The 25,219-nt window shown below is 54.7% G+C and overlaps 1 long non-coding RNA gene across 1 annotated transcript; it reads left to right on the top strand.

The window, feature by feature from the left end:
• Positions 1-12,981: 12,981 nt before the first annotated feature.
• Positions 12,982-17,862, top strand: LOC102412875. Its single transcript, XR_003108612.3, has 3 exons — positions 12,982-13,343; positions 15,305-15,445; positions 17,803-17,862. It is a non-coding gene; the product is annotated as an uncharacterized LOC102412875 (long non-coding RNA).
• Positions 17,863-25,219: the final 7,357 nt, after the last annotated feature.

Here is a 25,219-nt window from a genome sequence, read left to right as displayed (position 1 = left end):
CTGGTCTCCTTTCTGGTTCCTCCAGCCGCCATGAGAGAATGTTTTCCAGCTGCTTGGCCACTTCGCGCATCTGACCTTTCAGTCTTAGCTCCATCCCCTTCCCCAAGAAGCATCCTAGGTATGATCCTGTGTCCGTACACACACACACACACACACACACACACACACACACACACACACACGCTCCTGTTTCTGCTCTCACTCATGTGTGCACTTGCATACAACCACAGCACCCCCACACACACGCACAACTCACCCTCTCACGTGCATGCACACTCACAACACCCCTCACTCCTACATGCACACGTGCACAGTCACTCGCACACTCGCACATCAACGCACTCGTTCATACATGTACACGCATGTGAGCACAACACTCTCACACACACAGTCTCCCCTCCCCAACTTGCTCCCATCTCTCTCATTTCCAGACTCCTCGGGGGTGGCATGGGGTGGGGCAGCAGATTTAACGTTTTCTGAGAAACTCTGGGGTGTCAGTCACTGGGTTTGGCTCTTCTCCCACGTGCTCATGGCAGTCGTCCTGGGTGGTTACCATCCCTGCATCCCACAGGTGCACAAACAGCTGGGGAGCTGGCAGTCTTACGGGAGCTGCTGAGCCCTAACTCTGCACCCTCATGTGCTTTTCATGGCCAGCTCAGGGTTTTTCTTCTGTCATAAACTCACTTTGTCTAGTTGGTAAGATCCCCAAACCCAGGGTCAGAATCATGTTCTCTCCTCTGTGCCGCTTACATGGCCTAGAACTCTGGAGATGCTCAATAAATTCTGTCTCTCTTTTTTTTTTAATTATTTATTGGCTGTGCTGGACCTTCATTGCTGCTGGGCTTCCTCCGGTTGTGGCAGGCTGGGGCTACTCTTTGTGGTGTGCAGTTTCTCATTACGGCGGCTTCTCTTGTTGAGGAGCTCGGGCTCCAAGATGCGCAGGCTCATGTGGGATCTTCCTGGACCAGGGATTGAACCCATGTCCCCTGCACTGGCAGGTGGACTCTTAGCCACTAGAGCACCAGGGAAGTCCTCAATAAATTCTCTTAAATCAATGACTCCGAGGTCAAGCGGTGGTGTTGGGAGTTGCAGTTGTGCCCTTGGGCTGTCTCTGCTGCCTGGAGTGTTCACCCATCTCACGCTCAAACACACCTCTCAGGGCCCAGCCCTTGGGCCATTTTTTAAAAGAGCCTGCCCTGAAGATCCCAGTCCTCTGTGTTCACAGGGTTCTGTTTGCACCTCACTCCCCACGGGACTCTTTCACGCTAGTTGTTTACTCATCTGTCTCCCCCGGGGGGCCAGGAGCTCCTTGGGGACAGAGCTGTCTCTGATTCACCTTTGGGAGCCCAGATGCTCCCAGGGTCCACGCAGAGCCGACTCCTGGAGAATGTGCCTTGAGTGGGAAATCAATGCGGGATCCCAAACCTTCTCTGAATGCGCATTTGGTTCAAATGAAGCGAGGTCTCCTGCCTGCTCCTGGGAAGGCTTTGCTGGAGGACTCCCGACTGGCGCCACTGTCTGAATCTCCCGTCGCCCCACACATGCTGCCTTCAGATGCACCGGGATGGGGAACAGGCGGGCTCGGTGGGTGCCCTTGGCCATCCTCCTGGGCACTGAAGCCCCAAGTGGGCAGCTTACTAGCAGAGCCACCAGTTCTTTCTCTCTTTTTCGTTCCTAGGGCAGCTGGCTTGGTTGATCTTGGGGACCTGGGGTCCCATCCCTGAAGCCCCTTCTCTTCCAGCACAGACAAGCAGTGGGTACAGATGCGAGAGTCCAGGGTCCTGGATCAGCCCTTTCTCTGCCACCAGCCACCTCCCTGGGCCTCAGTGTCCGTCTCTGTACCACTGAAGGGGGGAGGGTTCCCTGACCCTCAGGCCCTCCCCAGCTGTGTCCTTCTGCGACTGTGAGATTCTGAGAGCAGAGGCGGGAAGGAGCGATGGCCCCTCTCCCCACCACCTCTCCCTGTCCCTCAGGGTCACCCCAAAGACACCCCCTCCCCGGCTCCCTGGAACTTCCCTGCAGCTGCAGGCCTGGTGAGACAATTGGGTGTTTTAGAGAAATACATTTTTGGGCTAATTTGCCATGCATAAGTGTTTCTCTTACCCTTTAAAGGCGGAGAACAAAGAGGCCTTTCTGCACCCGTGCAGGCTGCTAGGGAGGGGACCGCAGCTGTACCGGGCCGAGACCCTCCTCCCTCATCCCTTCGAGCGCCTCGCCATGCCGCCCACCGCCCCCCAGGAGAGAGCCTGGACTTTCCCAGCCTCCCCCAGTCCCCTGCCCCCACTGCCGCCACCGCCACCGCCACCGAGGCCCCTCTGGCCCTGCCCCGCCCCAGCCCCCACCCTCCCACCAGCTGCCCCAGGCAAGAGGGAAAGTGTGCGTGGGTGGGAGGATGGATGAGGAGGGGGCACAAAGGAGAGAGAGCAGCTTTCCACGTGGCTCGCGGGGGTGGTGAGGGCCTGGTGCGGTGTGTGTCAGAGTTCCTGTAGCTTGGGCCCTGTGGTCACAGAGTGCGTGATGGGGGTCTCTCATCCGGTGAATCGCCAGTGTGTAGAGGGATGCGGCAGTCACCGCCTTTGTTCACTCATTCATTTGTTCATTCATTCATTCATTCATTCAACTGATTGCTACCGAATCCCCGCCATAGGCAGGTCTCGGGTTCCTGTCCGGGAGGGATAGAGAGACCCCAGTGACTACAGGGAAGCAGGTTAAGTTTACACGTTGTTTGGAGGAGATGATGCCGATGGGCGGGGGGCAGGTGCCGCGTGGAGGAGGTGACATTGATAGGCAGGGGCTTCAGGAACAAAGGTGCAGAGGCTTGAAAAGCAGGCGCGTTGTCCTGCGTGAGGCTGGGACCTCATGCATGAGGGGGCACAGAGGATGGAGAGCAGCCCCCATCCAGTGCTAGTGGTGATGGTCCGGGAGCTGGTGGGTTCTGCAGCATGGCCCTCCCAACTCTGGACCACTGTTCCTCATCACCAAGGCCTTTGGCCCTTGGATTTCAGGACCACCTTTGTTCAGGCCACTCCTCCACCTGGAACTCCCTCCTCTCACTCTCTTCTGAGGCCCCACCTCTCCTCCTGGCCCCCCGACCCTCTGCCATCAGGGATGGCACCTCAGCTGACCCGGCCTGTCTCCCCGGCACACGCAAAGCCAGATGCCCATGTGTAACACGGAGGCCTGGAGCTGCTCTCTCCCTGTCTGCACCCTCCCCCATCTTCAGGAAGTCACAGTGGGCAGGACCGTGGGTGTCTTCGCAGCACCCAGCACAGGGGCCGTGCTCAGGAAAGGAGCAAGGAAGGCTGTCCTGCCCTCCCCCCACCATCCCGACTTCTAGCAGCAGCACTAATATTTCCTGAATACTTACTGCTCACCAGACACCCGATGTGGACACATCTGTGAACTCATTCAGCTGTGACAACTTAATAAGGCAGGAGCTGTGACCTAGCACTGTTCACAGATGGGGAAACTGAGATCCGGAGAGGTTTAGGATTTAGCTAAAGATTATGCAGCTCCTGGGAGAGGAAACATTAGAGTCTGGGCTGCAAACCATCATGTCTGCATCACCGTAGAGACACTGCTCCCTGGAGCCTTCTGGGCTGGACTGGCCCACACTGCCTTCTCTCTCCATGTCTGCCGGTTTGCTCTGTGGGCTCCATCCCTGGGCCCTGAGTCTGCTCCAGGCACCTGTGAAAGATGGTGAGACCCCAAGTCCTGCTGCAGGGGGTCGCCTCACGAGAGCTGCAAGGGGCTTAGACAAAGAGTCAGGACCCGGATGGGTGGGATGGGGGAGCGGTGGCTGCACAAGGCTGCCTTGGGGCAGGGACAGCCTTTGGTCCTTGGATTTCAGGACCAACAGGGGATTCAGAGCCCCTTCTAACAATCCCATCAGGTCCCCTCTTGGTCAACATGCCCAATGGCATGAGTGACACCTCTCCAAACACCGGCACAGGGAGACAGATCCGCAGCTTCACAACTCCCCTGAGTGGACGTGTGTGTGTGCATGTACGTGTGTGCTCTTGCATCTGCCTCTGGGTGTGCTCAGGTGGTGAGGACAGGGCAGAGAGTGAGAGGGGACAGTAGCTTCACAGCCACCCGAGTCCTCTGCGTGTGATGGGGAGGGAAGGGCTGCCATCTACCCCCCTACACACACACATACACTACTGTACACACACATGCTATGAAAGTTGGAGCAAAACAGGCAGAGATTGGGATGTGGCTGTTAGCCCTGGGGGCTCAAGGGGGAGCTAGGCTGTGAGGGGCCGGCTGCTCTGGGCGAGTCTGAACAGGGATGTTGAGACTTGCCAAAGGGCCCTGCAAGTCTCGGCTGCTCCCTCACGGTCCATTGACGGGTGCTTATGGGTGCTGCATGTCTGGCCTGCAGATGCGCGAGACCACCACTCTTTCTGAGGAGCCTCTAGTCTAAGGGAAAGGGCACCCAGAAAAATGGGGTCCAGGGGTCTCAGGCTGAGCAGTGCATCTGCTGAGGGGTGTCTGGGGGAGAGGTGAAGGTGGCTGAGGAAGGGGTGTCACCCACTAAGGAGTTAGAGAAGGAGACTAGAAGGGGAGAGACTCATGGGGAGGGGCGTATAGTCACAGAGCCCTAGAATGTGAGAGGTGGGTTCTTGGCGATTAACCTCGTTCAAGTCTAGTTCATTCCAGGGGCAGGGGAGAGGAGGCCTCGGGGAGAGGAAGTGACTTGCCCAAAATAGTGATGGAGCCAATCCAGCGTGCAGTTCCTAGACTTCCCTGGTGGTCCAGTGGTTAGGCCTTCACGCTTCCATTGCCGGGGGGGGGGCACGGGTTTTAATCCTTGGTGGGAAGATCCTGCGTGCTGCTCAGTGCGGCCAAAAAACTCCCAAGCAGTCCCTAAGTCTGTGGAGCACCGGGCTGAGGACTCAGCCTTAAATAAGGTCTGAAAGTGGTAGTCGTTCAGTCGTGTTCAACTCTTTGTGACTCCATGGACTGCAGTCCACCAGGCTCCTCTGCCCGTGGGATTTCCCAGGCAAGGATACTGGAGTGGGTAGCCCTTCCCTTCTCTAAGGGATCTTCCCAACCCAGGGATCAGACCTGCATCTCCTGCATTGCAGGCAGATTCTATACCACCTGAGCCACCTGAGGCCTCTCCTGCTTCAGCTGGCTGTGATCTAGTGGATGATGGACACACAGACAGAGAAGCACTGCCCAGTGCCAGGTGCAATCATAACAGCAGGGGGGCGAGGGGGTAATGGAGGGCTATGATCTGGGCAAGACCTCTCGGCAGAGGTAGCATGTGAGCTGGATTTTGAAGGATGAAGAGGAGTCCAAAAGGCTGAACACAGAATGAAGGGATTCGTTTCCAGGTGACCTGGTGGTTTCAGTCGATTCTTGCTTTTGCCGCCCCTGAGGGCAGCTATCAGTCCGTCCTCCATTAACACCCCATCTCCCTGGAGACCACAAGGCTCGGATTGGCAGGAGGATTTTGGTGTGTTTCCGTCCTGAGGCAGGGGAATGGATTCAGGGTTTCCCAGAGCCCCAGGCTCTGCAAAGACTCCAGTTCAGTCCTGGGTGTAGAGGCTTCAATTCACCCTTTTCCATTTAGTCAAGGAATATTTACTGACCACCAATTATAAATAAGGCTGACAGAGCAGGGAATATTTCAAGAGGCAGAGATGAGGGATGGGTACTTCAGGAGTGGGGAATGGCAGGAGCAAAGGCCTGTTCAGGAAGAATCCCCTTTTTTTCTCCCACTGGAGCACAAGGGCAGGAAGGGAGCAGTCCAAGACGCGGCAGGAAAGACCAGCTAATGCTGGGACTGGAGAGCCCTGTGGCGAGCAGGAGATGCCACTGGATTTAGCACAAAAGCAACTCCCCCAAGAGCCCAAGACTGGGCTGGGTGCTTGGGAGAACCCAGAAACTTGCAGGGGAGTCAGGAGGCGGGACTGCTGGGCAGTGGTGTGCTGGTAAGTGCTTAACAACCGGCTCTGTCAGGGAGGGGATGGCTATAGAGGAGTGAATCGCTAATGTTCACACTGTAAAACTCTCACTGGGGCCGATTTCAAGCTTCCAAGGTGACATAACAGGCTTGGAAAATTTCAGAAGGTTTAGCAATTGGCTCTCACGGGCCGACACCAGCACATGACTGCACCCTGAGTTATAAGCTGTGCTTATGGGTTCTGGTGCTGTCCTCCTTGTCCCCTGGTTCACTCCCAGGGTGACTGCAAAGTAGGGGCCCAGGGATGGAGCAGTATGGAGAGCGACCTGGTTTGTCCAGACCTCAGAGGGCTCTGCCAGGGTCTGAGACCCCAGGCCCTGAGGGTTTGAGCCTTAGCTCAGCTGCTCACGTGCTGAGTGGTTCAGGCCAACCCCTGCCTCTGCGGGGCTGACTCACTTTTTGCGGGATCACTCCTGGGATGAGAAGACAGTGCTGTGGGGAAGAGGGGATGGGCCAGGACTGAGCTGTGAAGCCCTGGGAGCAGGGGAGAGGGGACAGGCTGCACCCCCACCCCTCCACCCCTGGCTCATTCATCTGACAAATCACCAGCAAAGGATGGGGTAGGTAGGTGGGGCCTTGTGAAATGAGGGGCCTGGGGACAGGGTGGGAGGCGGGGTAGGAGGCCCCGGGTGAGAGGCTACAGACCCTCAAGCCCTGCTGATGAATGGATGGTATTCCGGGCCTTGATACACGTTGATTCCTCTGTCCTGTGTCACCCCTCCCTCCTTGTCACTTGGGAAACTCCTACGCATCCATCAGGCCTCAGTTCCAGAACACTGCATCTAAAAAGCGGGCCTTAAGAGCAAGAGTTTGGGCATCATGAGACATATAAGGCCCTGGACCAGCCGCTTAGTTTTCTCAACTTTATCTGTAAAATGGGGACAATGCGTGTGCATAGCGTGTGGGACGGTTGCTAGGATTACAGGGGATGCGCTTTGGGCAGGGGCCCCATTTCTGATAACCCTGCTATTATTATTCCTTGGTTACTGCTCCTTCCCTCACATCCCCTGCGTCCCCACATTGCCTCGTGGACACCCCATCAATCAGTTTGCAGTGATGCCCATGTCTGTCTCTCCCAGGGGACAGTGACTCTGGTCTCAGTCTCCCAGGGTGAGGACTGGGTCTGACTTGCCTCCAGGACTGACCCCTGCCAGGCCCCCAGCCTCGGTCATGACATCAACCGCTGTAGTGTCCCAGCCAAGTGGCTGCTCCTCCCAGAGCCTCTGTGTGACCTGGATGGTCTCTGAGGCTGCTTCCAGCCCCAAATGCTGTGCATCTCTGTCCCAGACCCGAATCACCATCCTGCCCCCAAACTAGCCCCCCCGCCACCCTGCTTCCCTGCCCCCATCAATGGCCCCACTGTTCTCCAGTGACCCGGGCGTGAAACTTCAGAGTCATTTTTGACTCATCCGCCCCTTCATCCCCCCGCAGCTAATCATCAACCACGACAGTTTTTCCTTCAAAACGCGGCTCACATCCGTTGTCCCCTCCCTGGTAGTCTAGTCCCCTCTGTCTGAAGTCTGGATGATTCCGTCCACTTTCTAACAGGCCAGTGTCCCCTCACCTTCCATCACGCCCAGCAGAGCTCCAGAAATACCACCAGTACACTCCTCCTAGGCGCGCGGCCCTGTGACCCAGCAGGGGATGAGCTGACCTTGACTCAGTCGACAAGGAGCCAGATGCTCCCTCAGTCTGAGTGGGCACCGTGGAGACTGGGAGGGTCACGGTCTTGGGAGTAGAGGGAGCCCCGAGTGGAGGCTGGGGATGCATGTAGTAAACTTTGACCCCTCCCTGTCCTCTCCTGAACAGGCTACCTCCTGATCAGCTCTCCCGGCGCTCAGGCACACGTGCACACACACATTGGCTCGCTCACACCTGTTGACGCTGTTAGGCCCAGCGCTGAGCGTGGGGCAGGGACTCCAGGGTGGTAAAGACACAGGCCCCACCCACACGGAGCTCACACACTTGCTGGGATGCTAAGATGGCTAACGCCACACCTGACATGTTCATCCTGCCGAATGTACCAGGGGAAGTGGGTGCTGCTCGCCCCCCTGGAGTCAGGATGCTTCCAAGAGCAGGGACCATTGAGCTGGGTCTTGGAGGACAAGGAGGACTTCTGCTGAGGAAAGACCGTGTTCAACGGGGCGAGCACCCTGTCTATGGAGGGGACAGAGGTGTTTGGGGGTGGCTGGTGCTGAGAGGGACAGGGTGGGCCAGGGGCGGGCTCCTCTCTGTTCAAGGGTAAGCAACCACAGGGACCCCATATCATCACCTGTAATTCACGTTCTCCTTCTTGGAGCTGACTCCCAAGCCGGGGAGGCAACTCCTCTCTGTAAAATATCAAAGTGAACATGCGTGGGCCTGGTTCTTTACAGCTCACGCAGTGCCGTCCTTCTCTAGGCCCAGGTCTCTCTCTCCGGCGCATGAGGTGGGTCTGGGCAGGCCTTGTTGCTCCCATTTGACAGATGAGGCCACTGAGGCCCACAGCAGCTAAGGACTTGCCCAGGGGACCAGCTTCTCCAGGGCAGAGTCAGGCCTGGAATTTCCTTGGCCCTGTATCCCAGAGTCTAGAGGTCGCTGGGAGGGAGGGAGGGGGCTCAAGCTCGATGCCCCAGGTCCTCCTGGGGAGGGCCAGCCTCTGCGCGACTAGATGGGTGGACAGGCCCGGATGCTGGGAGCCCCGGGGCTGAGGACCGTGCCCACTGGGTCTTGTTAGGGCAAACCTTGCTGGGCTGGCTGGCCTCTTGGGTTGAGCCCCATTCCGGGGTGCGCTGGGGGGCAGGGGCCTGGCCCAAGGGAGCGGGAGGGCCTGGGGTGGCGGATTTGTGTTTCCACTTGATTTCCTCAGTTGTTTTCCAAGAGCGGTGGCAGGATCCCCAGGGGCAGGGCGGGGGCGGAGAGGCCACCGGAAGGCGCCACGGCCCCTCGGCCCGCCCCCCATGTGACTCCACTGGCTGACGACAGTGCCGCGTGGAAGGGCCTCGAGGCTTCCGCCCCGGTGAGGGTGTGACGTGGGCCCGGGCACCGCGCCCGCGCTGGGTGACTTCCCGCGTGACCCACAGCGTCTCCAGTGCTCTTTCCACTCAGCCCAGCCCTCAGCCTGCGAGTGCCCGTGACCGCCGCCTGACCCCTGCTCCCAGCACCAGCCTAGGGCCGGGCACCGGGGACCCCAGTTCTCCCAGTTCTCCCCCTCCTCCTGTGGCCAGCTCCCCCTCTTCCTGCTGCCTTGCCACGGGCCATCGGCCCCCTGCCACCCTGGGCTCTGGCCTCACAGGTTGACTTCCCTGCCTTCCAGGGCTGCCCGTGGTCCCTGGCCTCAGGCCCGGTCTCTCCCCTTTCACTCAGCCCTATATCCTGGGCCTCTTTGCACCTTCTCAGACCGGTTGTGGGAGCAGTGGGGTCAGCCACTCCCAGCGTCAGGATCCGCCCCAACACCAGGATCTGCCCTGCCACCTCCCGGTGGCATGGTAGCACTTGAATTTCAGCCCTTCTCAGGGTCCAAGAAGAAAGAGGTGCCCGGCACAGGGTGGAGCGGGGAAGGTAACATAGGAGTTCACAGGCGCCAGGCCTCTTGCAACGTTAGGATCCCAGCTCTGACGCCAGTCATGCACCCCTGAACCATGACGATATCTCTCTGAGCCCGAGTTGTCTCCTCTGTAAAATGGGTATAATAATAGTTCTTTCCCATTGGGACAGCACGAACTACTTCCAGGGGAGGGATTCTCAACCTGGCTTGGGGCTCAGGGAGGACTTCCCAGAGAGGGTCTTTTTGCCATATAGCTCTCAACAATGGGTTGGCCAGTAAAGACATGGGGTGTGTGCCCCACAGGGAGGGTAGGATTCGAGCAGAGGCCAGAGATGGAAATCAGGCGCTTTAAGCCCAAGGCTGGAAGAGGTGGAGGTGAATCTCCGAGCTCTGGCCTAGGAGGCTGTGGGCTTCCCAGGATCCCAACCCCAGCTGCCCCACGCCACCTTGCTAACAAGGGCTCTGCCCTTCTTGTTCCTGTTCTCCCTGCTGGTTCCCTTCTCTGTGCCTTTACTTGTGCTAGCCCTTCTGCCTACAAGCCCTCCCTCGCCTCCTGGCCCATGCAAACCCTCCCATCCCCCATGATAGTACAACTGGCTTCCTCCAAGAAGCCGTCCCCCCTTCCTCCCCCATTCCCTCTCTCTCCTGCCCCTGTTTTCCCTCTTTCCTCTGCAGCCCTGCCTGGTGCACAAATCCACCATGTTAGATCATTTTGTCAGGGGTGCACGGGCCTGGAAGCCAGCAGGAATCCCATATAAAGTCCCTCCGGCTCCCTGCGTGCCCAGCTTCCCACTCATCTGATCCTCACCACCATCCTCTGGGACCAGAGAGGAGGGGGCCCGTTTGACAAAAGAAGATGCAGAGGCTTGAGAAGCCAGGCTGCTTACAGCCAGTCGGGGTGGGGGTAGGGGGAAGTCAGAATCACAAGGTGCCTCTCTCTCACTCTACCAGGGTGCCTGCCAGGGCTGGGGTGCTTTCTGTTCAGTTGGAACGCCCAAGTCTGTCTTGCTTTGTCTTCCTGGGTCTCACAGCCTACCTGTCCTACCTGCTGATGGTTCAGACGGTGAAGAATCTGCCTGCAATGCGGGAGACTTGGGTTCGATCCCTGGGTTGGGAAGATCCCCTGGAGAAGGAAATGACAACCCACTCCAGTATTCTTGCCTGGAGAATCCCATGGGCAGAGGAGCCTGGTAGGCTACAGTCCATGGGGTCACAAAGAGCTGGACACAACTGAGCGACTAACACTTTCATTCCTACCCACTGGCCCCTCTGCCATCTGAAGCCCCTCGATACTGTCACTGCTTTCTGTAGTATCTGCCCTGCTTCAGCATGCAGCTCTGGGCCTTAGAGGGGACGGAGCTGAGGCCCCACAGGTGTGTCAGGAACATGCAGAGGTGCAGGGAAGGGCCTGGCATTAGGGGTCAGCAGGTACTGCCCCTTCCAACTGGTGACCAAGCTCCATCATTCACCTCTCAGAGCTTGTCTCCGCCCCCTGAGGACTGAGTTGTACTCAGCAGAGCTGCGAGGTCCATGTGGTGTTACAGATGAGGAAACTGAGGCTCTGGGAGGCCAGGGACCTGCCTGAGGTGGGAGGCGGGGCACTGAGCCCCTGCGTTTCTGGGCTGTTTGCTGATGTCACAACACAGTGGGGCTTGGGGAGGAGGGTCCTGAGAGCCCCTTGTGAAGCTTCAAAAACTGCCCAGGCTTCATTCTTTAACCAGGGGTCCACAGGCAAGGCTCGTCCTTTATTGGGTCCCCTTTGGGTGCCTGGGACCCCTCCAACTGTGAACCGCCCCCACCCCCGCAGGGCAACCTTGCTGTCTTTAGGATCCTGTCTGGCTTAAAGACCAAACACCTCATTCTTAGCACCTAGAAGGTGCTGGGCCAACATTTACTCGGAGAATGGTTGCACCTACGATGGGAGGGTGGGCAAGCTGGGGAGGAGGAGTGCTGGGGAGGGGAGCACACAGGGGTTAGGGGGTATGACAAAAGTCCTGTTAGGTGTTCAGCTCTCACCCTTGACCCCTGCAGTTTATTCCCCACAAGGCAGCCAAAGAGTCCTTGTTGAAATGGAATTCTGACCACGCAAACCTTGCTCCAAGCTCCTGCGGGCCCCCACGCGCCTGGGCTCTTCCACCCTTCACCATGACCTGACCCCCTGATGTCTCTGCTGCAGCCACTCTGACCTCCTGGCTCTTCCCAGACTCCCCAGGACGGTGCCCCTCAGGGCCATTGCATGCTGTGCCCACTGCCTGGAAATTCTTTGCCCGAGTGTTCCTCCTCTCTCCATTCAGATCTTTGTGAAATGGCAGAGCCTTGGGGGGCTTCCCCCGACCAGCATTTCTAAAGTTATCCCTCTTGTCACTCTTTCTCTTTGCCCAGATCTGTCACCATCAAGCTTGCGGCCACCTGCCGTTAGCTTGTCTTTGCTTTTTTATTGCCTACTCCCTGGTGGCACGGTGGTCTTTTTGGTCCACTGCTGAGTCCCAGAGCTAAGACAGAGCTGGGCACATGGCTCCACCTGTATTTCTAGAAGGAAGGATGGAAGGAAGGAAGGAAGGACGTCTTTCTTCTGCTTATTCATGGGGTGCCTCCTCCGTGTGGCCCTGTGTTAGCTGTTTTTAGAGTAAGTGGTGTCGGCAGACAGGGTCACAGCTCACTCCCCCCAGGCGGGCCCTGAAATGCATGTGAGGGGCCCAAAGCACAGCAGCTGCTTCTTCTGATATCTTCCCCCTTCCTACCAGGTATGGTCTCTAGGAGCCTGAGAACCAGTGCTGGTGGGTAGAGGATGCACAGGGCTGAAAGAGATTTAATGAAGTTTCAGGAAAAACTTAACAGCGAAACTGTGCAAAGATGGAAGGGACTTCCTGAGGAGGAACTATGCCGCCTGTCAGCCAAGGGAGGCTTGTGGAGGTCATGGGGCCCTGGAATCAGGGCCAGTCCTAGGACCTGCAGGTGTAGAGTCTGGACTCGGAGTTGGGGGGTTGGGGGTGCCCTCGGGGTGGGCCAGGCCCTGGAGCTGGGAGCAGGCAGAGGTCACACATCTGGCCAGGCCCAGGCAGCAGAAGCCACGGCTCCAGTCCCCTATCCGAAGGCTGCTGGGCTGCAGCCAAGCGGCCATGTTGGGACTCTGGATCCTCCGACCGCAGACCAGGCCTGGGAGACAGGAAATCACGGGCTCAGGGCCCGAAAGGCCCCCAGTGGGCGCTCGCTCCCTCCCGCCTCCCACGGTGCCCTCGGGCCCCTGTGCCCCGCGCCCATGGGGTTAACTCTCTCCCGGTCTCTCTCTGCTCCAAGTTGTTTTCCAAGCGAGGCAGAGAATGGTTCTCTTGTTACCAACATGGCTTCTGGGCATTGGGTAATGCGCTCCTCTTCTCGCGGCCGCTCCACAAAGGGACCTTTTGTTCACCTCCCTGCCCCTCTCCCTGGCTCTTCCCGGCCCCCCGCCCCCCCACCCACCCCACTCCCTCCTGGCCGCGCCTCCCGCCCCGCGCTGCACCCCCGGGGCCACCAGGAGTGACCGTGGCCTGGCCGTGGCGCCCTCCCTCCCCGGGCGCCCTGCTAGCGGGCGCGGGCCCTGCTGGCTGCGGCGGCCATATTGTGGGCGGCCATGCGGCTTCGGGGAGGCTGCGGGAGCAGGATGTGGGGTGGCTGGGGTGCGATGTAACGTCCTGGGGTGCACCCCCGGTCTCCAGAGAGGGGGACCCTCCGCCCTCCACCCCAGGCCACCTTCCTGTGCTGAGACAAGTCGCCTTCCCAAGTACCATATCGCTTCATCAGCACAGCAGCCTCCGGCCGGGAGTGACAGCCCATCTTTCGGAGGTGGAGGCTGAGGCTCCACAGGTGAGTGTCCCAACCAGGTGCTCAGCTGGACCCGGCTATGTTCCCCGCTTCCCAAAACCTCCTTGAGAAAGAGCCCTCAGGTCGGGAAACATTGAGATGGGTATGGGTCTCCAGAGAACGCCTAGAACCAAATTTCCTGGAATTTTTTTTTGAAAATGAAAGGGAATGTGTCTGAGATGGGAGTGTCAGGAAGCCAGTACCTCAGGGAACACAGTCTCTGTCTCCTCCCGACAGCCCCGCAAGGCAGGCTGGGATGAGCTGAAGTTGCTATGCTTCAGATGAGGAAACTGAGACACAGAGAGGCTGCTCAGTCAGGACTTGGGGCTCACCCAGGTGACTCCAGCCCTGGTCATCTCTCTCCAGGGCTGCAACCCACCCTCCCCTTGAGAGGCCTGGAGGCTTGGGGCGGGGGATCCCAACAGCCCTGGTCCCTTGTCTGGAATCACAGAAGCTGGAACCCTGGGGAGATTGTGCTCAGATGCTCCATTCAACAATTTGTCCATTTCACGCTGTCCCAGCATTTATCGTGTCGTGAAACAGAGCAAAGTGACTGCTCATGGAGCATGCACACGGCGCCAGCAGCGTGCCCTCAGATGTAGCCTCAGGGCTGGGCTGGGGCCTTTGGGTCATGGCGAGACCGGAAAAATCAGTTGACTTGGTGATGGATGGGGCGTGACGGAGGCCCCCAGGTTTGCCCTCCAGAAACCACAGTCCAGGAGGAGAGACAAATCAGTAAAGAATCAGCGTGCTGGAGACAGGCGGCCTGGGGTCTCATCTAGGCTGGAAGGTTGGGGAAGGAAGGCTTCCTGGAGAAGGTGACTGTGCCCGGAGCCTCAGCAGATGAATATAAGTTCACCAGGCAAAGAAATGGAGGGAGAAGGTGGGAAAGGAGCTGGCATTGGGGGTGAATCTGGGAAGAAGGTGAGTGGTGTGTGCTGGGGTGGGGAGGCCCCACCAGGCCGGTGCACTGGATCAGGGTGGGGCAGGAACAGTGGGAGAACTAGGCAGGGGGGAGGGGCAGTGCGGGCTGCAGAGGGCAGGGAGGAAGGGCTCCTGAAGACCCAGGGTGCCCTGATAAGGTACAAGGACTGCATCCTGAGGGCAGTGGAATGGTCACTGAAGGATTTTCAAGGGGTCCGATTTGTGTTCTAGGAAGACCTTATGGGCTGGGTCTATGCTGGCTTTATTACAGTTTTCCCAGCACCCAGCTCAGTAACGAGCTTCCCAGGTGGCGCTAGTGGTAAAGAACACATCTGCCAATGCAGGAGACGTAAGACACGTGGGTTCGATGCCTGGGTTGGGAAGATCCCCTGGAGGAGGGTATGGCAATCCACTCCAGTATTCTTGTCTGGAGAGTCCCATGGACAGAGGAGCCTGGAGTGCTACAGTCCATAGGGTCGCAAAAAGTCGGACATGATTAAAGTGACTTAGCAAGGACTCAGCTCAGTAACTGGTCCACAGTAGGGTCTCGATAAATGTTTTCCATCAATACATGATTACCAACATGATTACAACTGGAGGCAGTGGTTGACTCCAGCTGCGGGCCCTTGGGCCTCAGTTTTCTTATTTGTAAAATAAGGGTAACAGCATCTGCCTCCTGGAAATGTCGTGATGGTTAAAGAAAGCAGGGCATGCGAGGGCTGCCTCGGGGTCCTGCACGTGGTCAGCCTGTCATGACCGGCACTGGAGGTGCTGCGGGCAAGGTGGAGGTGGGGACCGGGCTCAGAAGTAGTGGAGTCACTTAAGGGAGAGAGTAATATTAATAGCAACAATAATGCTTATCAAGAACTTAAGCTGTTCATATATTTTATTCATATAGTCCTCAAGACAAGCAAATGGCGAAGGCATTCTTTTATAGGACATTTTTATTTTATCATCTACCGAGGGACAGGGAGGCCTGGTGTGCTGCAGTCTACAGGGTTGCAAAGAGTCGGTGACTGAACAACAATTTTATTGTCCAGGAATCTGAGGCTCAGACAGGTGAGGTGACTTGCCTGAGGCTCCTTGGCCGGTGAGTGGTGGACAGAACTGCATTGGAGACCAAAGCCCAGCATTGGACATCAGAACCCAGCTCGTGACCACTAAACTGGTGATGGAGGCAGGTCGGGGTGACCACCAGGGGAGGGAGAGTGGGGAGGACATAGTCAGACTGATGGACCAGGTGGCAGGGGTGGGGGAGCAGGCATGGGGGAGGGGTGCCCCTCGTGTCTGGTCTGGATGACCAGGTAGACGGTCATTCCATTTCCTGAGTGAGGGGCACGGCGTGGGAAGGACAGGCAGGCTTGGGGAGGAAGGGAACGCTCAGTCTGAGAGGCTGTCAGGATGTCTGGATGGGGATGCCAGGGAGGTCTAGCGTCTAGGCTGGGGGTCTGGATAAGGGGGAAATGAGCTCACAGGGCAACTGGAAGGCATGTGGACGGGCGGAGGAGCCCAGGCCCTGGAGATGATGTCGACAGCAGACTTTATACAGCGTCTACTCTGCACCAGACATGATCCTAAGTCCAGGTGTTATTTAAATTCTCTGACCAAATCCTGTGAGGAGGAACCATCACCACCCCTGTTTTTTAGAGGGGGAAACAGGCAAGAGTTCGGTCTAGAATGTCCAGAGCAGGTACATTTGTAGAGACAGAAAGTAGACTATGGTTACCTCGGGCTAGGGAATTGAAAAATGGTGGCTGAAGGGTACAGGGTTTCTTTCTGGGGGTGATGAAAATGTTCTGAAATGATAGTGCTGATGATGGTTGTACAACTCTATAAATACACTAAAAAACATTGAATTGTGCACTTTAAATATGTGAATTGTACAGTACGTGAATTACACGTCAATAAAGCGGGCTTCCTTGGTGGCTCAGTCTGTAGAGAATCCGCCTGCAATGCAGGATACCTGAGTGCGATGCCTGGGTTGGGGAGATCCCCTGGAGAAGGAAATGGCAACCGATTCCAGTATGCTTGCCTGGGAAATCCCATGGACAGAGGTGCCTGGAGGGCTACAGTCCATGGGGTCACAAGAGTTGGACACGACTAAGCAACTAAACCACCACCAAAGCTGAGAGAACCAGCTGTATAGCACAGAGAGCTCAGCTTGGTGTGGGAGGGAGGGGATGTATGTATACATAGAGCTGATTCACTTTGTTACACAGCAGAAACTCACATAACACTGCAAAGCAATTATACTCCAAAAGGAGAATCCGGTGACACAAAAAGCTGAGAGAGAAAAAGACACTCAGCAGTAGGAGGAGGCAGGGCTTGGAGGGGCAGGGAAGCTTTGGGAGCTGGAAGGAGGACAGAGGGGCAGGGAAGCCTGGGCGTGGGGCAGAGGCGGTTTGGGTGAGAAGTTTGGGCAAGAAGCTGGAGGAGGATGCCGTCTGTAGCGCTCATTTACTCCCAGCTGGTCTGGGACTGACACCTGGACATTCTTTGGCATTAGTCAGTCCAGGTTCCCTAGTGACCTGGTCCACACTGGCGGGTAACCCAGCCCTGTGGGGGGGACAGGCCCTTTTGGGAGAGGAGATCTCGGAGGAGCAAGGCATCCTTTTAGACCTGGACATCCTGGCCCCTGGATGGAGATTTCTCCACCTCAGGAAGCGGCTGACCTTCCACCAGAAGTTTTTGGAGGCTCGCTGCCCTTGACTTTGGGGGTGGAGGTTGGGGAGGGCTGAGGGTGGGAATATGCCTCAGCTGGGTCTTCCTGGAGGAGTGAGAGCCCCAGTCAACAGCTCACCTGGAAGCCTCACACCTCAGCCTTTCCCTTAAGAGGGCTCCAGTGTCTCCTGGGAGACCAGGAGGCCGAGAGGGTGGGAAGTGAAGGCTGGGGTGCCGCAGTGCCCCTCCCCCTCGACACCGATGGCGGTCACCAGCAGGAAGACACCCAGGCCTCCCAACTGAGAAGGGGTGATCCAAACTGCCCCGGTGCCCAGGGCTGTGACTGGCCCGTGGTCCCAGCCACGGGTGGAGATGCGTGGAGAGGCTCCAGGGATCCCCTGGGTGTGAGCGGGGCACGGGGTATCTGAAGAGTGGGCGAGGCGGTGGCTGTGGGCAGGCCACCATGCCCCTTCTGTGCGGGGGTCCATTCAGTACTGATGCCCCCTACCCCCTACTCTAGACCTCAGGCCTTGTCTCTCTGATGCAGGAGGCCGGCAGGGAGACCGGGCCAGCCCTGTGTTCGGGACCTCCGTGGGGCCTGGCTCCCCTGAGGGAGGCGGAGCACCTGTCATTGTCTCAGGAGACTGAGGCTCGGAGGGGCCTTGCTGGAGTCCTCCCACCTCCATCAGGCACTTCTCCTTGGGGAGCCCCTCACGGGCCCACTCCGTGTCTATTTCTTCTCCTTTTTGATGTGACTGTGATACCTTAGAGCTTTGATTTCCTAGATCAGAGCAGAATAAGAGAAGATCATTAGAAACATGCAGGGGCAGGAATTCCCTAGTGGCCCAGTGACTAAGACTCTGTGCTTTCAATGCAGAGGGCCCAGATTCGATCCCTGGTCAAGGAAGTAGATGCCATATGCTACAACTAAAGATCCCGCGTGCTGCAATGAAGATCAAAGATCCTGTGTGTGGCAACTAAGACCCAGCGCAGTCACATAAATCAATATTTAAAAAGAAGAAGAAATATACAGGGAGAAAGGGAAATGATTGCAAAAATCTAAACATTTGCTAAGAGGGTCTGTGGTAAAGACTATGGACTTGCCTCATAGCTCAGTTGGTAAAGAATTTGCCTGCAGTGCAGGAGACCTGTGTTTGATTCCTGGGTCGGGAAGATCCCCTGGAGAAGGAAATGGCAACCCACTCCAGTATTCTTGCCTGGAGAATGCCACGGACAGAGGAGCCTGGCAGGCTGCAGTCCATGGGGTTGCAAGAGTCGGACACGATTTAGCAACTAAACCACCACCACAGTCTGTGGTAAAGAACCCACCTGCCAGTGCAGGAGATGCAAGAGACACGGGTTCAATCCCTGGGTTGGGAAGATCCCCTGGAGGAGGGCGTGGCAACCTACCCCAGTATTCTTACCTGGAGAATCCCATGGACGGAGGAGCCTAGCTGGTTACAGTCTATAGAGTCGCAGAGAGTCAGACACGACTGATCACACACACACTAAGAGAGGACCCAGAGCCACCAGGCAACCACAGGCCACCTGTGGGCACTGCCAGGTGGCTGACCCCAGGACCCATTGAATGCCTGTCACTGCTGAATGCCTTGGGACATTCAGTGCAGGAGACCCGTGTTCGATTCCTGGGTTGGGAAGAGGGGGAGGCTGCATTTGTAGGACATTTTGTTAAAGCAAACTAGGTGTAAATAAGGACTTATGCCCACGGATGTCTGCTGCAACTGGCCACCACCTCAGTGTTCAGCAGTGTTGGGGCTTGTTGAAATGAATTATAGCACTTCCTATGACAGAATATGATGCAGCCAGTAAATATGACACTTAGCAAAAAATTGTAATTACATAGGAAACGCTTTTGGTGTAACATAAAATCAGAATATAAAACAATATGTGCATGTATGTTACATCAATAAAAAGGAAAAAGAAAAAACTAAATGCCGTGAGCTCGACTTCATTTAAAGACATATAAGGAAAAAGTGGAAAGAAAATGCCCCCAAATTCTAACCTTATATATTTCTGGCTGGTGATTTTTAAGTTTTTAGTACTTGTTCTTTATTGTATTTCCAAATTTCTACACTAAATACTTTTACGTTTTAAAGTTATTTGAAATAAAAGTGAAAACTGTATCCTGTATTTAAAGAGAAAGTCTCATTTCTCTGAAAAAATGTTTATGTGGATATGTAAGTTCTTCGAGTGTATTTTATACTTTCTATTCTTCAGTTTGAGGCATCAAAAAGCAGAGACATCACTTTGCCGACAATGGTCTGTATAGTCAACGCTATGGATTTTCCAGTAGTAATGTATGGATGTGAGAGTTGAACCATAAAGAAAATTTAGCTTTCTTCCGAAAAATTGATGCTTTCAAACATCAAAAGAGTGGTGCTGGAGAGTCCCTTGGACAGCAAGGAGATCAAACCAGTCAATTCTAAAGGAAATCAACCCTGAATATTCATCGGAAGGACTGATGCTGAAGCTGAAGCTCCAAATAATTTGGGCACCTGATATGATGAAACGACTCATTGGAAAAGACCCCGATGCTGGGAAAGATTGAAGGTGGGAGGAAAAGAGGGAACAGGGGATGAGATGGTTGGATGGCATCACCGACTCAATGGACACAAGTGTGAGCAAACTCAGGGAGATGGTGAGGGACAGGGAAGCCTGGTGTGCTGCAGTCCATGGGGTTGCAAAGAGTTGGACATGACTTAGTGACTGAACAACAAAAGGAGCTTGAACCAGGAGAGCATTTGACAACAAGTGACTGAAGACCCCACTAACAGAGAGGCAACAGGAAGTCCCCGTTAGGCCAGCCAGGGCTGATGTGGTCCAGTGATGCTGTGGCAGAAACAGACCTCCTGTTGTCCACCCTGAAATTGATGGTGGATAACCTCAGGCAGACCGGGAAGCCCAGGGCAGAGTGTGTTTGAGGGAGGCTATGCCAGAGGAAGAGATCTGTCCAAGGTCACACTGCTGCTCAGTGAGCTGAATGACCAAAGGATGGATGGCTGCAAGGAAGGCAGGATTAGAACCTGGCTCTTAACCCTTTTCTGCACTGCCAAGTCTAGCCATCTGGGCATGTGAGGCCCCAGAAAACCTGGCCCTGCTGACCTACCTACTTAGCACTGAACTGCTGCAGCTCACACGCACCCACAAGTTTACTCTGTGCTTTTGCTCATGCTCTTCCCTCTGCCTGGATGCCTTTCCCTGCTGTCCTGCCTTCCTTGGTGTAGCTTCTACTCACTCTTTGAAAATCAGCCTCATTTCCTCTTGGAGGCCTTCCTGACTGCCTGGCTGGGCTAGTGGTCCCTTTTCTGCACCCACAGGGTTCTGTGCTTGCTGCATTTACCGCACTTATATTTCTCTGTTCCCGTGATGACTCCCCTCTTCCCAGCCTCCGAGCCCCTTGAGGGCAGAGTGTCAAATTCATCTCAGCATCAACCTGGCCCCAGTCCAGGCATATTTGAGCAGAAAATCCTAGGACTGGTTATCCCTCTGCTCCCGCGGGAGCCTTGACAAGTCATAACCTTGTTTCTCTGCCCCAGATGTCAGGGAGCTGGACTTCACCAGATCCCTTCTGAGACGCAGCCATCCACAAGACAGGCAGGGCTGGCACGGGATGGCCTGTGTTGGGTGCCTGAGATCCAGCGGGGCAAGGGACCCTGGGGCAGGACGCCCACGCCGGCCACCTGCAGCGCCTGATGGTCGGGCCAGAGTGGAGGGTGCATTCTGGGCCCCCACAGACCAGGCCCCACCAAAGAGAATGGCCCGGTGACCCCACAGCAGGGAGGGCAGCCCCCAGCCATTATCAAAGGCCAGCAGGGCCCCCTCCCTCAGAGGATGACTGCGAGGGGGAGGGGATCTCCCTGGGGCTGCTAAGGCTGGACCACTGCCACTGACAGGCCAGCCATCCGTCAGCCCTGAGCACAATGCCACCATTAACCCCTGCCCCCTGCCCCCTTCCAGCCACTTCCTCTGGAGGGCTTTCTCCCTCCCCATGGAGAAAGGCATGGAAGATTTCCCTTAAGCCTTCCTCTTCAGTGAGGGGCCCAGTCGCGTAGGCCCCTTGGCTGGTGTAGGGAATCTCAGCTCCGTGTCCCTCCCAAAGCGTGAGGCCCCAGGTTTCCAGGCTGTCTCGTTCAAGTGGTGCCTCTGCCTTCTGCCACCCGTGGGAGCACTCCCTGAGCTAAAGCAGTGTGTCTGGGGAGGGATAGAGGGGGACCCTGAGAGAGCGACAGGGACAGGGTCTGAGATTCTGAGAGACACACGTTAGACTCGGGGATGGTTCTTTTCTATTTGCACAGAACATTCAAAGGAAACGGGAACAGACCAGTCCCGCTTGTGGAATTCAATGCAAGAGCCCTAAGTAAGATATTAGCAAAACAAATCTGGCAAGGAATAAAAAGGATATATACCCCATAACAGAATTTGGTTTATCCTAGAAAGATAATGCTGGTTTTACATTTTAAAGTCTATAATTTCATTCATCACACTAATAAATTAAGGGAGAAAACTCACCTCAGCACTGGCATTAAATCTTAACATCGACTTTCAATAAAAATGTCTTTGTAAACTTGGGATAGAAAGGAACTTCCTTAAACTGATAAAAATTATCTACAAAAAGCAGCACAAGCATTGTTCTTAAAGGGGCAACAGATACATTCACTAAGTCAGGGACAAATTGGCCCTCATGTGTACATCTATTCAACACTGTACTTGAGGTCCTAGCTGGGGCAGTAAGACATGAAAAAACAAAAACAAAATACCAGGATTGGATGAGAAAAGTAAAACTGGGATTGTTTTCAGGTGATATGATTGTCTATATAGAGAATCCAAAATAACCCAGAGGCAAATTATTAGAACTAAGAAGGAAATTTCACAGCTAGAAATAGGGTATTCCTATATCAAATCAATATCAAAAACCAATTGCAGCTACAACCTGTGAATGGATGAACCCTGAAAACACGATGCTAAATGAAAGAAGCCAGACACAAAAGGCCAATGATTCCATTGATAAGAAATGCCTGGAGTAGGCACACCCATAGCAACAGAAAGTAGATTAAGTTGCCAGGGACGGGAGATGAGGAGTGACTGCTAACAGATACAGGTTTCTTTGGTAATGAAAATATTCAGGAATTTGATAGAGGTGATGGTTGTGCAAACTTGTGAATACATACTGAATTATACACTTCAAAATGGTGAATTTTTTGGTGTGTCAATCATATCAATAAAAAAGTAATTGCTTTATAAACAACAGAGCAAAGAAAATATAATTTAAAAAAATCCTCCATTTAACGATAATTAACAAAAATGAAATACAACAAAATATTTACGGAGAAGAGCATAAAATATTACTGAGGTATAACCACCCTGGAAAATAGTTTGGTAGTTTTTTTAAAAATAAGATGTCCATCAATCATATAACCCACTTCTGGGCATTTATTATAAAGAAACAAAAACTCATATCCATGGGACTTCCCTGATGGTCCAGTGGTTAAGACTCCATACTTCCACCGCAGTGGGGATGGGTTTGATCCCTGATCAGGAAACTAAGATCTCACATGTTACATGGCACAGTCAAAACAAACTAACAAAAACAATGTCACCCCAAAACGCACATCCTCAATAACACATGTACATGGTTGTACACAGCAACTTTATTGGTAATAGTTAAAAACCGGAAGCAACCTAAATGTCTTTCAGTGAGTGAATGGTTACACAGACTGGTACCTCCATATCACAGAATACTACTTGGCAATAAAAAGGAATTAACAGCCAATACATGTGATGGTCTTGGAGAAGGCAATGGCACCCTACTCCAGTACTCTTGCCTGGAAAATCCCGTGTATGGAGGAGCCTGGTGGGCTACAGTCCATGGGGTCATGAAGAGTCGGACACGACTGAGCGACTTCACTTTCCCTTTTCCCTTTCATGCATTGGAGAAGGAAATGGCAACCCACTCCAGTGTTCTTGCCTGGAGAATCCCAGGGATGGCAGAGCCTGGTGGGCTGCCGTCTCTGGGGTCGCACAGAGTTGGACGCGACTGAAGCGACTTAGCAGCAGCAGCAGCACATGTGATGGTCTGGATGGTGCTCGAGGGAATTACACTGAGTGAAAGGAATCTATCTCGAAAGGTTGTGGTTTCATTACTGTGATGTTCTCAAAGTGACGACAATGGAGAGATGGAGCACAGATTAGTGGCTGGAGGAGCTGGGCAGGGATATAGGTGTTGCTGTAAATGAGTAACACGAGGGGTCTTGTGGGACAGTATTCTGTATCTTGATCATGGTGGTGACTATATGAATCCACACAGGTGATGAAATTGCATGGACCTACACACACACACGCACACGCACACACAAGAATACAAGGAGAATTAGTGAAATCTTAACAAGGTCTGTGGATGGTACAACTGTCAATTTCCTGCTTTGATAAAGTGTCATGGTTATGTAAGATGTCACCATGGGGGGGAACTACACTATTTTTGCAACTTCTTGTCAATCTGTAATTATTTAAAAAGGAAAGGAGACCAAAAAAACCATTACTGCAAGACATTCATGAAGACCCCCAAAGAGTAGCTGGGAAAAAATGAATGGGGGGATGGGAGTGGACAGGGTCATGGCTGGAGATACAGCAGCTGCAAGATTTAACTGATAAAGCTTGGTGCTGGATGAAAAAGAGCTTCGTCATTCTTTTTTCTCTAATCTTGTACATTTGAAACTTTACTTAATAAAAAGTAAAATAAAGAAACTGAAATAAATGCAGAGCGACAGCCACAAACTTGCATAAGGAGATTCAGTGTCTTAAGACTGTCAGCTCTTCCCAAATTAATGTCTAGATTCAATTCAGTCCGGATCAAACCCCAACAGGGTTTTGGTGGTGCCTGTCAAGCGGATTCTAAAAGCAGTAAGAAAAAAATAAATAAATAAAAGCAGTAAGAAAGGGCAAAGCACTGAGAATAGCTGAAATACTCCTAAAAAATAAGGTAGGGGTGCTTGCTGACTGCTGCTGCTGCTGCTGCTAAGTCGTTCAGTCGTGTCTGACTCTGCAACCCCATAGACGGCAGCCCACCAGGCTCCCCGTCCCTGGGATTCTCCAGGCAAGAACACTGGAGAGGGTTGCCATTGCCTTCTCCAATGTGTGAAAGTGAAGTCGCTCCTAGCGACCCCATGGACTCCAGCCTACCAGGCTCCTCCCTCCATGGGATTTGCCAGCCAAGAGTACTGGAGTGGGTTGCCATTGGCTTCTCTGGCTTGCTGACTAGCCAGGCTTATTAGAAAAGCTCTAGCAATTTGGCCAGTGTGGTATTTATTGGTCCAAGACAGACAGCTGGACTGATGGGAGAGAACAGAGAGCCTGACGCAGACCTGACACGTATGGATACGGAGGGCGGGGTGGAAGAAGGGCAGGTCAGAGGGGCAAGCAGGGAGAAGACACAGTCACAGCTGTGTCATGTGCCATCCCCACACCTTCCCGTGGCGCTGGCTTTGCTCTTAGCATCCTGAGATGCCATTTCACACTTGGTGGAACTCCACGAGGGCCAGGGATGCCTAAGGTCCCAGGCTCTTCCCAAAGCGGGGTCCTACTTGGCCTCCCAGCCCCGTGTCTGAACCCTGTGCCCCCATGTGGGGCCTGAGAATCTGTATCACCTCTAGGGGTGTTCTTGGATCTGCATGGGAATTAGCTTCCCATTTGTTGAGTCTGAGAACCCCTGACTCAGTGAAAGAGAGAGACAGAGCAAAAGTCAGTCCCTTGGCAGCCAGCGTGGCCGAGCTGCCAGGGGTGGAGAACAATCAGGCACTGTCTGCCCCCCCCAACCGCCTCGGGGGTCCCACCAGCTTTCATCACTGACCTAACCCAGGGGGCAGAGCACTAGGTGGGGGGGAGACAGCGGGGAGGTCAGGGGTCGGCCCATTACATGCCAAGAAGAGCCAGGAAGAGAGCTGCTTTGGGGGTGGCTGGGAGAACCTGGGGCCCCGTGGCAGCCCACATCCTACCTCTAGCCAGGGGTGGCCGACTGGAGGAGGCAGCTGAGAAGAGAGTAGAGAGGTGCCCAAGGAATGAAGGCCATGGAGCCATCAAAGGTGGAGAAAGGCTTCTGCTGCTGCTGCTACTAACTTGCTTCAGTCATGCCCGACTCTTAGCGACCCCATGGACTGCAGCCCACCAGGCTCCTCTGTCCATGAGATTTTCCAGGGTAAAGTACTGGAGTGGGTTGCCATTTCCTTCTCCAATGCATGACAGTGAAAAGTGAAAGTGAAGTCGCTCAGTCATGTCCAACT

Source organism: Bubalus bubalis, chromosome 4, assembly GCF_019923935.1.
Source record: "Bubalus bubalis isolate 160015118507 breed Murrah chromosome 4, NDDB_SH_1, whole genome shotgun sequence".
NCBI lineage: Eukaryota > Metazoa > Chordata > Mammalia > Artiodactyla > Bovidae > Bubalus > Bubalus bubalis.
Note: the sequence above shows the minus strand (reverse complement) of the source record. Positions and strands in the feature narration are given on the sequence as shown.